This window comes from Pezoporus flaviventris, unplaced genomic scaffold, assembly GCF_033815535.1.
Source record: "Pezoporus flaviventris isolate CSIRO_AGI_PZ_B2104156 unplaced genomic scaffold, CSIRO_AGI_Pfla_v1 ptg000001l, whole genome shotgun sequence".
In the NCBI taxonomy this organism is placed as follows: Eukaryota; Metazoa; Chordata; class Aves; order Psittaciformes; family Psittacidae; genus Pezoporus; species Pezoporus flaviventris.
The window spans coordinates 21,722,870-21,734,989 of record NW_026892549.1 but is presented as its reverse complement, the minus strand read 5'-3'; the positions used below and the strand labels follow the sequence as shown (position 1 = coordinate 21,734,989).

At 49.6% G+C, this 12,120-nt stretch overlaps 1 protein-coding gene across 3 annotated transcripts in view; it reads right to left on the bottom strand.

Annotated features, from left to right (window-relative positions):
• Nucleotides 1-12,120, bottom strand: part of UNC5B (unc-5 netrin receptor B) — a 54,953-nt gene that overhangs the window by 16,310 nt on the left and 26,523 nt on the right. The gene's annotated exons all lie outside the window — the stretch shown is intronic.

Below are 12,120 nucleotides of genomic sequence, written 5' to 3'. Positions count from 1 at the left end.
GCTGGTAGGGCTTGTGCTGGGAGCGCAGACCCCAACCCCAGCATAAATCTCGCACATCCCACTCTTTGGTGGAATTGTGTGTGGGATCTCAGCCCCCTGCCAACGCTTGAATCTCAGCATCACACAATGCAAGGGGCACCAGCAGCCCCTGCCAAAACAGACCCCACGGACCAGCTATCTGCCTATCACAGGTAAGCTATTGCTTCAGCCCAGCCACCTCCAGAGAAATGCTATCACCCAAAATGCAATCGGGATTCATAAAATCCCACCCAAAAAAAAACAGACTGGGTCATTGCCCTGGTCATCTCCATCTTCCTGCTTGTTTGCTTTCAAAAACAATCTAAATGCAAAAATTACTAGAAAAAGAGGTCGTGTCTGCTCAGGTCAGGCCAAGGAAAGCCCTGAAAAGGGGCAAGCAGCTCAGTGCTTACCCAGGGATGTAATTCCTGAGGATTGGGAGCCTCAAGGTGACTCACACCCCTAGCACTGGCTTGGAAAGATGCTGTGACCAACACTGAGGATCATCTGCAGCATCCAGCATAGGAATGTTTCCTGTTTCCAAACAATTTGCCCATTAAGATCAAACCCAAGTATCACAGGACTGATAAAAAGCCACATACATGCACTGGGATGCTACTCCTTAACCTGTTGTTCCTGGGCATCTCGCTAGCAGTCAGGTCACATCACGAGGCTTTTCTTTACACCTAGTAGTGTTATGAGCTTTTCCACCTCCTCTCTTCCCCGAGTGACAGCTGTGATCCTCAATTCCAGGCACTGCAGTGTGCAGGAAAACAGCAAATATCCCCAGCCCCATGATAACATCTCCAGAGCTGGCAAGGAATAAAGAAGCCCACTCCCTTCGTCACCCTTGGCAAGAGCAGTGCTGCACGGTGAAAATCAGAATCCCAAGATGCAAGGAGAAGCAGCAAAAAAATAATCAGATGCATCAAGAAAAGAAGATGACCAAGCTGCCTCCCGAGCAAAAATCAGTGAGGGAAAAAAACACACGAGGTCACTCGTTTAAAATCCATTTAGGAAAATTGACTTTCCATTTCCATTTAACACAGCACTAAGGGAGAGCGGTAGGACATTTGTCATAATCCATTAACCACTCTTTTGGAAACAATGAATTAAACTCTGGGCTAATTTCTCTCTCTCTGGCTGTCTCTCCACCACCTCTCCACTGCCGGCCATTTTCTCCCCTATCTCATTTGCAGACCTGTAATTTTCCCAGCACTCCACCGCAGGCAGGGGGATGGGGGTATGAGGAGGTGCCAGCCCCCACCATAAATGGTCCCACACTTCTATGCCCACATCAAGCCACCGGTCCTGCTCCCCTCTTCTGCTAAGCAGCCTCTCACCCGTATCAGTGTGACAAACATCACTTACTCTTTCTTTTTTCATTTACTATTCAATTTTGCACCCAGTGAGTTGTTTTGTTGGGTTTTTTTTGGGGGTTGTTTTTTTAAAAACCGCTTCGATGCCACAAATCTAAATTCCCTGGCAAAGGGGGCTGGCAGGAGACAATCCAGCTGGCATCGGAGGCAGCCAACAAAACTTCACTCATGCACTCATCTGAAAACCTCTCTGAAGTGATGCTCTTTGCATCCCTGCAGCACACAGGCTGCAAAGTTGGACCTGAGCTCTGCTGCTGGGAAAGGGCACAGGTAACACGTGCTGTAAAGCATCCTTAGAAAACCTGTGATGCCTGTGGGGCTTGCTTGCCACCCATCCCCAGGGCAGGGTTGGCTCCTGGGCTCTGTTTTACAACTGTAAAGGCGGGTGGGTTTATGAAGCAGGCTTGCTATAAGGAATGTAAACACTTGAAGACCATTAGTCTCTTGGCAGAGCAATCACCCCCAACTCCCAGCCCTGCCCCAGGAGAGGACCAGCCTCCTGTAGGCACTGCTGAGGGCAGTGGCAGAGATGATAACCACTCCAATATATAGAATCATAGAATCATAGAATTGTTAGGGTTGGAAAGGACCTTAAGATCATCTAGTTCCAACAACCCTGCTGTGCGCAGGGACACCTTACACTAAATCATATCACCCAAGGCCTCGTCCAACCTGGTCTTGAACACCACCAGGGATGGAGCATTCACAACCTCCCTGGGCAACCCATTCCAGTGCCTCACCACCCTAACAGGAAAGAATTTCCTTCTTATATCCAACCTAAACTTCCCCTGTTTAAGTTTTAACCCATTACCCCTTGTCCTGTCACTACAGTCCCTAATGAAGAGTCCCTCCCCAGCATCCCTGTAGGCCCCCTTCAGATACTGGAAGGCTGCTATGAGGTCTCCACGCAGCCTTCTCTTCTCCAGCCTGAACAGACCCAACTTCCTCAGCCTGTCTTCATACAGGAGGTGCTCCAGTCCCCTGATCATCCTCGTGGCCCTTCTCTGGACTTGTTCCAACAGTTCCATGTCCTTTTTATGTTGAGGACACCAGAACTGCACACAATACTCCAGGTGAGGTCTCACAAGAGCAGAGTAGAGGGGCAGGATCACCTGCTGGTCACGCTCCTTTTGATGCAGCCCAGGATACGGTTGGCTTTCTGGGCTGCAAGCGCACACTGAAGCTGGCTCATGTTCATTTTCTCATCAACCAACACCCCCAAGTCCTTCTCTGCAGGGCTGCTCTGAATCTCTTCTCTGCCCAACCTGTAGCTGTGCCTGGGATTGCTCCGACCCAGGTGTAGGACCTCGCACTTGTCACGGTTAAACCTCATGAGGTTGGCATCAGCCCACCTCACAAGTGTGTCAAGGTCCCTCTGGATGGCATTCCTTCCCTCCAGGGTATCAACCGAACCACACAGCTTGGTGTCATTGGCAAACTTGCTGAGGGCGCACTCAATCCCACTGTCCATGTCAGCGACAAAGATGTTAAACAAGACCGGTCCCAACACCGATCCCTGAGGGACACCACTCGTTACTGGTCTCCAGCCGGACATTGAGCCATTGACCACAACTCTGTGTGTGGCCATCCAGCCAGTTCTTTATCCACCGAGTGGTCCATCCATCAAATTGATGTTGCTCCAATCTAGAGACAAGGATGTCGTGTGGGACAGTGTATAGTATACTATCTTTGGCTGTGATGTGGGCCTGAGGTTCCCCATTAAGTTTTATTTCTGTATCTATGCCAGTAGGTTTTTATTTCTTCTCTTTATTCCTTCCTATTTTGTTGTTTTCTCCCCACGCCAGGTGCAATACCCCAGGATGCAGGCAAGGAGACCCAATGTCACTGAAAAAAACAATTTTCAGAAGGACCTTCCCCTATGGGGGTGACATCCTGAAGCGCATGTGTCTCCCCTGAGCCAAAACCGCAGGCAAGGTGAGGTCTTCCTCCAGCAGCCAACACTAAAGATACATTTCTCCCACCCCACTGACACTTCGGTGATGCTAAACAAGACTTTAGGTCATCCAAGAAGATCTTGGAGCTGGGAGGGGATGAGTCACGGCCTGGTGAAAATCACAGTTTCATGACTCACCATCATCATCTGCAGCAGAATGGGTGATGTTCTGGGCTGTGGTGGGAGCAACCTTGGTCCCCCAGCACACTGGTGGTGTTTGGAGCTGGTGAAATATCACCAGTGGTACTGCCAACCCCGGCAGCGATGGGTTCCATCCAACCCTCTGCCTTGACAGGGGGTCTTCCCAAATCCACGATGGCAGTCTCAAGCTCAACACTTTGGGCTTCTTCTCCAAAGGGGCACAGTGACTTTGGGGATGAGGGTGGTGGAATAGGATGATCTACCTAGCCCTGGCCAGATCCAGCATCTGCTTTTGGTGGCTATAAAAACCTGTTCGGATTAAGTTTTGAACCAAAAAAAAACCCCAAACCTTTAAAGCTAGGAGCATCCTGGCTGCTGGGAAAATTTAAATCCTGCAAACTCACAACAGCTGAGAGATCTTTTATTTCTGGCCAAGAGAGATCTGAGGCCAAAAAAGCAGCTCTAACATGAGACAGGGAAATGGTATTTTTTCTGTGGCAGGCTTGTAACTACGACCATGCCCCAGAGCCCCATCCCCGCAGCTCCCCCAGGCTCCTGCTTGCTTATGAATGGGAGCAAAGCAAGCGGGAGGCTGATTTCTCAATCCAGAAAACAGCCTTACGTGGCTGAAAAAAAGCATTTGCAGCTGGGCAGGGTGTTTGGTTCCAGCACAATACAGTTGCTGGTATTTAAGCACACTGGGGAAGAATTAAGGCAGAGAAACAACAGGGACTTTGGATGAAAAAAGGGAGGAGACCCATGCTGGGCATGTTTATCATAAGCCATCAACCCAGTCTTTCATCCGCCTTCCCAGTGCCTGGCCACCCGCTGCATGGGAAACATCTCACTCTGCTAATGCTCCAGGGGGACCCCCAAAGAAACTCCACATACAGCCGGCAGAGGGAAAGCAGACTGCTCACACCGTGTGGAGGAACGGCTGCTGCTCCCGCTACCCTGACTATCCAGCAAAAACTGCAAAATAAAGAACACAAAAGCACCTTCCCAGTGGTGCAGCACCATCAGCTCCATCTGGCTACTTCTGCTTTGCCCAATACTGCTCTGACCCCACTGAGATGACAGTTTCAGCCATTGACTGCAAGAGCAGCACATGCAAGAGAAACACTTTTGCATGCGGAGCCAAGGAAGGAGCCCTGCACAGCCGGGATTTCCAGTACTGTAATCAGACAAGCAATAAAGCTCCCAGCAACGACAAATTAATAAATATTTGAGAGTGTGCTACACTGACTGCAATCATTGTCTCCCCAGCAGACATCTACAGGGGGTTCCCATCTGCCAGCCTTCCTCTTTCCCGCTGGAGGTGGGTGCCTGTTTCCCAGCTCCCTTCTGAGGGTTTTGGAAGTCCCAGGCTGTCACCATCCCACAGTCTCACACTGCCTGGGGCATGTGGCTGGGTGCTGAAGTGTAATGTGCTACAGGATGGGCTGGAGCACTGGCTTCAGCACTATATCTGTATGTGGGGGAGGAGAGACACAGAGGGGACAGCTCCAGGGCTCTAACCCATGGGACTAAACCCTGAAGCTCTGAGGACGACTGTAGTAGGAGCAGTGAGACAGAAAAGGGAGGAGGGGAATAGGCACCGACGACTTCTTTCCGCTCCAACCTCCTCTCCCCCATCCCTCACCGCACATTTTAATCTGATGGGGTTGATCTGGATTATCCACAGCATCTGTTCCCCGGAGAGTGACTTGCAGATGCTTGAAGCCAGCTTTTGCAACTTGGTTGAAGATCAATGACCCCAACCAATACCACCAGCCTGCATGGGCAGCAGCACCAGAGCTGGGGTTGAGCATTGACACCCCCCTCCCATCACCCCAAAAACACAGCACAAGGGATGGCAAGCCCAGAAGGCTGCTCCCCTTGCAGCAATGGCCAAGTAAACCTCTGCAGGAAAGCGTTAAAATCCTCTCCTGCAATTGTTATCCCTCCAAATATTTGGAAGATTACAGGAGCATTAACAGCAGCTGAAGCCCTGTGCCCATCACTCACGTCCACGCATCCCTCCAGCTCTGGGCAGGCAGGAATTTGATGTAAGGATTAAGTCAGGATGCAGGGTTTCTCTGGCACTAAATTTCAGTGGTGGTGGACGCTTAACCCCTTCTACCTCCATCGCCCCCCATTCATGCCTGTCTCAGAGTGAGCGCTATTTCATGCAAAGGCCTGAGAGGCAACAGCTAAACCCATCCCTGCCTGCGGGGTGGGTAGAAATCCTCCTGTAGAAATTAAAAACAAATAGAAAAGACAGTTTATCTCCAGCATTGGAGGAGGAGAGCTGCTTGCCTTCCCAATCCCCCAGCAGGAATGGGGACAGCTCAGGCTCCAGAGACTGAGCTGGCGGGGATATTTCAGCCACCGGCTTGGCTCAAGGAGGTGTCTGAAAGTCTGAAAGTCCCCCCTCCTATCGCCTCCAGGGAATATGTATGAACAGACTCATTTAGGGATTAGCGTTGTTGCCATTTAAGATCAAGCAAATTGCCATGCCAGAGCAGTGGCATGGCTCACTCCCATGCCAGAATGTCTGCCATACAGAGGAAATCCCTGCTGCAACCCTCAGAGGGATGCAAAGGCATCCCTGCTGAGCAGGCATCATTACATGTGATGCAATCTTCATCTCACCACATTTCAGTCAGTCTTAAGGCTCAGGGGAAGCCGGCATCACCAGTCCAGGCCTGCCCCTCTCCCAAGGGCCTCCCATCACAGAGTGCCCTCCTCAGATAATTTCAGGCCCAGCAGTAGACCATAGCTCAGCTTTTCCTCCTAAAAGCATCCTGAGCACCTTCTCTCCTCAAAACACCATCCTCTCTTCCCCAAGCATCCCCTTCTCCTCCCTGCTCCACTTCCTGTCACACAAATTCAGCCTCCTGCACACCAGCACGGTCCCCCAGCATGAAACCGCATTGCTGAGAAGATGCCAGCAGCTTGTGGCATCTTCAAAGGCAAAGTCTCCATGAGGCCAAGAAATGCCAAGCAAAGCCACGGCCCACTGTGCCTCCTCTAGGGATTCATCCCATGGGAGGCAAAGTAGGGAAAAAGGAGGATGACCCAAAATAAAGGGTGTCACTCAGGATGGGTTTGGAAGATTTGAAGACACTTGTACTGAGTGAAGCTTCCACCTCAGCTCTCTCCCCGCTACCTCCTTACACAGGGCCCACAAAATCTCATGCCTTATAAACCCTCTGAATTGTTTAAAGCAGGCTCAGAAACATGCTGTGAAGAACTGAAAGTGAGATGCAGGGATGTACCAGCCCCTCGGCACTGCTGTCCCGAGGGCTACAGCTTGCTGATGTAACCCCTGGCCTCATTAACTCAGCTTGGCGCTCATTAACCTCTCCCTCTGCAGAAGGATCCAGGGGACAGGGTGGGACAGACACAAACTGCCTGCAGAGGCTGAAGAACTGAGCATGGAGCCTTCATAGGTACGGAGGAGGAACACTGGTACCTGGCATCTCATCTCCAGCCTGGAGCAAAGCCACGGGATATCTAGCTATTGACATGCTCGTGGTCTGCCCATCCCCGTGGCGTCTGACACCTCCCACAAGCACATGCAATAGCAACTCAGCAAAGGCTGGACCACAAAACCACAGCATTCAACACGCTGTTATGTTCAGCCCGCACTAACAGCAGTGTTCTGGGGTCCACAGAAGGTGTTGCTCCACCTCAGAGTTGTGTATTTATAGGGTCTTCCTCTCTGCCGCCCCCCCCCGAGAAGTAGAGCCCACCCCTTGTGCCAGCCGGGACAGCTCCTGCAAGCCTGGCTGCATGGGCTGTGGTTGGGGAGCAAACACACACACACCCACACACTCCCTCCACGTGGAGCAGCAGGACTCACTGGCAACATGGACAGACCAACATGCTGCTTCCACAGCACTGCAGGTTGCAAACCCACTTGTCCCCCCTCTATGCAACACAACAGAGCCTTTCCATTCTCACCAATCTTTTATTAATAACTAAATTTGGGAAGAACCACTTAACCTTTTCCCCAAAGCATCTCTGTCTGACACACCAGCTCATCTTCCTCCATCAACTGCCCTCTTCCAGGAGTTTTACAGTCCCTATGCACACCCTTCCTGCAAAACCTGCCATCAAACCCTAGAGTAAATCCAGCCCCGCGCAAGCCCTGTCCCTCCACCCCCATCACCTCCAGCTCCTCCTGGAGCCCACCCAGACCAGGACAGCTGGACACCAGGACAGACAGACATTTCGCAGTGGCATCCCAGAGGGGTTAGCAGTTTCCCCTGGCCCGGTGGCAGGCAAACATTATAATTAGAGAGCATTCCTCCCCAGCATGGGTAATGAGGGGATGCACCCAGCCAGCCCTAATTACACCCTTGGAAAAAAAAAAAAGCAGATTCCTCTCCCAGCCAAATGAAAAGCCTGCAGCCAGCCTCCCTTGCTGTGCACCTTCATTAAGCTAGGACTGAACGGGAAGCGGGGCGGGGGGAACACAGGACAAAAACCAGAAAGCAGTTTCTGCTGAGAAAAGGGTGGGAAGAAGGAGCCAGGCAGCACCAAGGATGTTTTTGCATGCAATGGCCTTATCGATCAATAACCTGACTGAAAATCACATCACCTGACTGAAAATCAATTAATAAATGGATAGATAGAATCATCCTCTCTTTAGCTAAACCCCCAGGTTAGGCTTTTGCAAAGCAGTCTGAGAGGAAAACTAAAAGCAAGGAAAACCCTTGCATGGGGTGCCCCACCACAGTGTCCCTGTGCAACCCAATGACACTGCCAGCCACGGCTAGAAGTCCAGCCCAAATCACAACCATCCCAATCCCCCAGGAGGAAGCACCCAGTCTCTGGCTGCAACTTCCCTTTCTGGGAGTTCAGAGGAGAGAAATTTATCTCGTTGACTATGCATTATGCTGGAGTATTTATGGAGCCACTACTCTTTTGTTTATCTTTATGATTATGATAATCAAAGGCGAAGCCTCCTGAGAAGTGTAAACAGCTGAGATCCCTTATGGTACAAACCCTCTTCATTTTTTTCATTATATAGATTTATAACAGGGCACAGGCAGATTGGAGGAAATTGTTCCTCATTTCTAGTTTTAACAGGGCAGAGCTGCACGCCTCACACATCCCAGTAAATACCTACAGAAAGGAGAATGAATTAAGGAAGAAAAAAAAAAAGAAAAAAGGAGGAGGAACTATGTAGCAAAGCCCTATTACACTCTATTGTGCTTACTTCTTTTGTGCTATTTTATACATTTCCTTCAGGGAAGCAGTTACGTTTGAAAAATATCTCCACATTTCATCTAAAGCTGGTTCTTGTTATGGGCACAGTCACTTTTCTTTGTGCTATTTTAATTCCATTGTCACAGTATTGTTGTATAGTTTGTTCTGTTTACTGAGCTACAGCATTATTTTTAATGGATACAATAATTATGTGAACTTATATTTATTTGCTTTGGCTTATAAAAGAAAAAAAGCCAGCAGCGGATAATGCGGTAATACGCTGTTTGTTCACATGTATGGCGTGTAGTGTGTTTCTGTTTTGAAAAGAATAACAATTTCAACAAGAAAAGAGAGAAGGGAAAAGAAAACAAGGAACAAACAGGGACTTGTTGCCCCAGTTAACGCTAGAAAGTCCGAGGAATTATTAATTATCATTCAAACTGTGGTAAATCAAGTGCAAGATGCAACCTCTCCCTGGGGGGGGGGAAGGGGAGGAAAGGGTCTCCTGTTCAAATGAGCAATGCAGTTTTAAAATGCTAACTCTGTGAGAAAGAAAGTTGCCGGTATCGCAGACAGAAAGCCATTTCCCCTTCGCCCAAATTACATACATATTTAAAAATGTAAATTCTCCAGCATTCCCCTTGAGAGTGCAATTTCCAAGAGGCTGTTTTGCAATGTTGGTTGTTTTTTTACTTCCTTCAACATGCAAATCTGGAGGTGACTGCCTTGGCTTCAGGCATGAAAAGCAGCTTTAAACTGGCAGCAAGCAGGGCTGAGAACCACTCAGTGCTCCTTGGGAAGAGAAGGATGCTCTGCTGCCCACCAGGTATGCCACCTCCAACCATCCCTCCCTGGACACGCACATCACACAAGGGCCATGAGCCGGAGGGGAGCAGGTTTCACCTCTTAGCATCCAGGTGCCAAACACTGAGGGGGGGGACAACCTGACCATACCATCTAAAAGTGGCTCATAAGGTTTGATGGTCCTGAGTAGCAAGATCCAGAGAAGGAGGACTGTGCATGTTCCACCCTAACAAAGCTGACGCAGAGAAGTGAAGGATAATATAAGCCCAACAAGGTAAAGCAATAAGTTCATGCAGCTGGCTGCAGAGAGGAGACATGCAAGTGCAAAAGGAGAAAGTATTTTCCCTCGCCATCATTTTGGTCTTTTTCTCACCCAATCTCACCTCCCAAGCAGCTCTGCAAACCCTGGGAAGCCAAAGCTGGCTGTAAGGATGCTCCCCACCTCCTCTCTGCAGGCCCTTCGCCAGATGCTGCCCTACTTTTCCCCAACGCTTTTCCTACTCTTCTGCAGCTTGTCCTGTAGCAGGGCTGGGAGCATTACCCACTACCCATGCCAGGGTTGCCACCACCAGACCCACCAGCCAGGGTCATCTCCCACCCCATGGGCATTCAAATTCAGTGCAGGAAGGTGCTTGGTGCAATGCAGCACTGATTTTAAATCATTTTAATCATTGCATCATTTTTTAATCATTAAAAAAACAACAAAAGAAAAGGTCCATTTGATGCCCCAAATTTTCCATTAATTCAGTGGGGGGAGGAACATCACAAAAGCGGCTGATTAAGGTCCTTTTATTAAAGTCTTTAAAGTTGCCCTTAATCTTTCAGATTTGTTACTATGATAAGAAAAAAAGCCCACAAAACAACAACAACCAATCACCACAAATGGAGGCTGGAAATATTTTGATTTTCATTGTCCTTTCTCTGCCCTTTACTTCCCTTCTCATTTTACTGTGACAATAATGGACAAACAGAAGGAAAAAAGGGGGAGGGGAAGAACAGGGATAGAAAAAGATTTAAGAAAAAAATTAAATAATCCCTGCTGATGTTGAATATTAAGACTTTTCTCTCCCCCTCTCTTTCAGCAATATCCCTTTTAAAGAATAAAAACACCAAACAATCACCAAGACTGGTGTAGAGGGCGACGCTTCCCCATCCTCTTGCTTCCGTTATACTTTAATCCCCACAGCCAAGCGCAGGTAGGCAAGCAGGTGCCTGAGACCTGAGCTTGGCTTTCCCATTGTAGCACTGAGAGGGGTCTCTGGCTGTTTGCAAAAGGATTTTAGCAACTACTTTAATTAGTTTTATTCCTTTCCCTCTAAACCCCAAAGCCATCTGGGCTCCTAGCACCTCACACCTGCTTTTATGGGACATTAAAACTGGGAGGGTCTGAGGAAGGGGGTTATGGTGGGTGCCTATTTTCAGTGCCTACCTTCACCTGGCACTGCTGGGCATCGCTGCCTCCCCACCCACACCGGGCCGGGGGGGGGGATGGACACCCCATGCTCCAGCGGAAGGAAACCCCTACAAAAACAAAGCCTTTTTCCTCATGTTCCCATTCCCATCAACAGTCAGGTGGGAAGCCTTCAGGAGCTTCCTAGTGTTGTTTGGCACCCTCCTCCCCTCCTGTGGTCCCTGGCATTTAAATACCATGGGACCCCAAGCCACCACAGCCAGTTTCTTCCTTTCTCACCACTGGGAATTTCCACCTTTTCTTCTCTGGACATAACCCATGTTCCCACAGAGCTGAGTTTCTTTTTCCTCCCATTGTCCTCCAGCACGCTCTCCCCCCTGGACCAAATCCCAGCTCCCAGGTAGACCAGCCTTTCCACAAGCATCCTCTCCTCAGCACAGGTGCCAGAGATGCCAGAGCTGGAAATGCCCCAGCTTTGGAGGGTCTGTGCCATCCCATACGGCAGCATCCCCACTGATGCTGCAATCTGTATGGACCTACATGCAGCGATACACCGACACACAAATCGCACTCCCTCCCATGCCTTCCTCTCTTTCCTTTCTCACTTGTTGCTACAGGACTGCTAGGTATCAATAAAATTTGCCCTAAAAAAATAGAATGCTTGCTAACAAGGCACAACACTACCAAATTAAGTCTGGGACACTGAATCCCAATGCTGGATGGTGAATTAGGGTGACAAATGCTCTGAGCATCTCGTACCTCAAAACTGGAGCATAGCTAGAATGGATGTACGACACCTAAGGCATAGCCTTAGCCAGGCTAGCAGTGACTCTTGCAGGGCTCAGAGGTACCTCCAAGGGATGTGCAGCAGGAGGGACCAGAAGTGATCCAGAAAGTTCTTAAGGGAGCAGGGGCAAAGGATCATGCACACTGAGCATCAAGCACACAGCACATGATAAAAAGAGAAAGAGCACAGTGCCCCCCAGTCCTATCCTCTTCTCCTCTCTGTCCCCTAGCAGCTGCATTTCCATAAGTGATTTGCACTAATTGCTTTAAATACCACCGTACTGTGGGTAATCAGAGTCATTAAGTGACCTCTGCTCCCGGAGGGCAGGCAGGGCTGCTGCAGAGCCCTGCACTCAGGGCCATAGGGCCAGCATCCCCCTGAGCAGTGCATGCTCCCACATCCCCAACGGCCCACAGTGATGGAGTTC